The sequence below is a fragment of the Sinocyclocheilus grahami genome, unplaced genomic scaffold (assembly GCF_001515645.1).
Source record: "Sinocyclocheilus grahami isolate Dianchi unplaced genomic scaffold, SAMN03320097.WGS_v1.1 scaffold1860.1, whole genome shotgun sequence".
NCBI classification, from domain to species: Eukaryota; Metazoa; Chordata; class Actinopteri; order Cypriniformes; family Cyprinidae; genus Sinocyclocheilus; species Sinocyclocheilus grahami.
The window spans coordinates 26,819-29,195 of NW_015507039.1; positions in this window are offsets into that span (position 1 = coordinate 26,819).

The following is a 2,377-nucleotide window of genomic DNA, read 5'->3' on the forward strand; positions in this document are numbered from 1 at the left end:
TTGTGTATAGTAATTATATTGTACTCTCTCTCTCTCTCTCTCTCTCTCTCTCTATATATATATATATATATATATATATATTTGATTTTTAAAATGTTTTAAAGAATGTATTATATAAAATAGGACGCTGCGCTACGGCTAAAATTAGCGCTTCCTTCATTTCTGAATTTCTGTACAGAGAGGTCACGCAGTGACGTATCGATCTTCTACTGGTCACACGTCTTCACGTGATGCGAATTCGCAGGTCAGAGTTCACCAAACTTGAACTTCGGAACGCAGCGAAATGCTAAATTTTTCGCAAGACCTTGTGTTTCCGGCCTGACGCATTCGCATGCGTATGAATGGAAGTCAATGGAACGAAAAGTGCAGTGTGACCGCCCCTTTAGCTGTTATAAATGCATTGTAAACCACGGCTTCACGGGGGTTATTGCTTTTATAAAACGGTTATTCCATATACGTAGTTAGGTTTCACAAAATAAAACAGCAAATAAAGTGTAATGATAATAATAAAAACCGTATTCTTCCACCAAACAATGTAGTTCCTCAGAAACAGCTGTGTTCCAACAAAGTCGCCGAGCAACACACAGAAGTAAGCAAAGGTGTGTGTTTGTAGAGTAATTTACAACAGCTTCGAACGCGGCTCAACCAATCAGAATCAAGCACCGGAACTCTCTGGTTTATAAACTGATGTTACTAATTCCCATGTTTAGATCATGGATAATCCATTACTAGCGAGAATCATTCATAGAGATACTAATTTACCTGTAATTGTTTTTAGATTAGCATTGATCTTAATCATGTTCTAGGGAAAATTAGGTCCATTTGTTGTTTCTGTGTCTTTTTGTCCACATGTGCCAGAAATCGTTTAATATTAACGTGTTTTCTCTTCTCCTCTCGCAGTACCTCTCATAGCAGTAAATTCGGTGTGTATGGTCTTATTATTACTGTTTGGATGAAGAAAGAATCGATGGATTGCGGTGGATCAGGATCTGTTGTGGAACACAGGGAATGTGGCAAAGGAAAATGGACTGTTTTTGTATCTGTGGTTCTAAATGTTGCTCTCCAATGTCTGACAATTGTACCCGGAATGATTTACTGTAAGTACTCTGGTAGTTTTATACGAAACAAATACTAGTAAACATTTTTATTTTCAAGTTTTGTAGCTTTACGGAAGCTCCTGTACGTGCTGTTTTTGTCACATTCAAGGTCCGATAAAGTGTCGATTAGAGCAAGCGACAGTGAAATCAGTCAGACAGGTCTGACAAAGCCAAACGGTTTGTTTCTGGCACCTGAATTTTTTTTTTTTCATTTTTTTTTTCATAAATGTTAAGTTCCCCAAAACTAATCTTCCATTTCAAAGACCGCTTGGAAAGTAAAGGTTGGGTTTAATATATTTAAAGGCATATTGATAAAGTTTGAATTTTAATAAAGATGTGCATACTGTGCTGAATTGTAGTGTTATTATATAAAATACAATACTTTGGTCTGAAAAGTTTGACCAAAGTAGCCTCTAGCTTTATGAGCCAGTCGTTCCACGTTTCAGATGTTAAATGGGTCCTATTATGCTCTTTTACAAAGTCTTGATATTGTTTTGGGGGTGTACTAGAACATGCTCTCATGCTCGGTGTTTCGAAAAACACATTATTTTTCACATAATTTACATTACAATACCTTTCTCCCCAGCCTGGCACAAACGGCTCGATTAGTTCCGGCTTTGATGAAGGTCCGCCTTCCGAAAAACAAAATGTGTTGTGATTGGTTAGCTGTCCCAGTGCGTTGTGATTGGCGAACAGCCTAGACGGTGTTTCAGTACTGCCACGCCCCCTTGCTCCGTCTTTCAACAAAAGCTTTTGAGAATCCGGCACTTCTCACTCGTGATGTGGAAGCTGTCCTCAGTAAAATGCGCAGCACACAATAGCAAATTCGGGTTATAATGCTCAGGAACAGAGTTAAAAAGTAAATTGCAACCACTGTTTCCTGACATCATCCGCTTTCGGAAGCCCAAACAAAGACGTTTGGGCACGGAGTTGAAAAAAACAGCGCTTCAGGCGGTCGCGCACCGGACGAGAAGCGCAGCGTGACGTCGCACCACATTTTTTAAATTCAATTGCATTATTTTCTATGAGTGTAGGCAGTGTTCGAACTATACCGTGGACTTTGGGGGAGCCCACTTGATTTTTTTTTTATAACGGGGGTGGGGTGGGGGATTCATGTGCTTGCAATGTCTTACAAAGATACATAACAGCTACAATTGTATGCACTACTTGCTTTATGCAAGCACTATATAGGATAAATCACTATACAGGATGTACCCTATTATACTTTATCGACACAAATTGATAGGTGAAACAACAAACAGCCACCCACAAATAGTCTA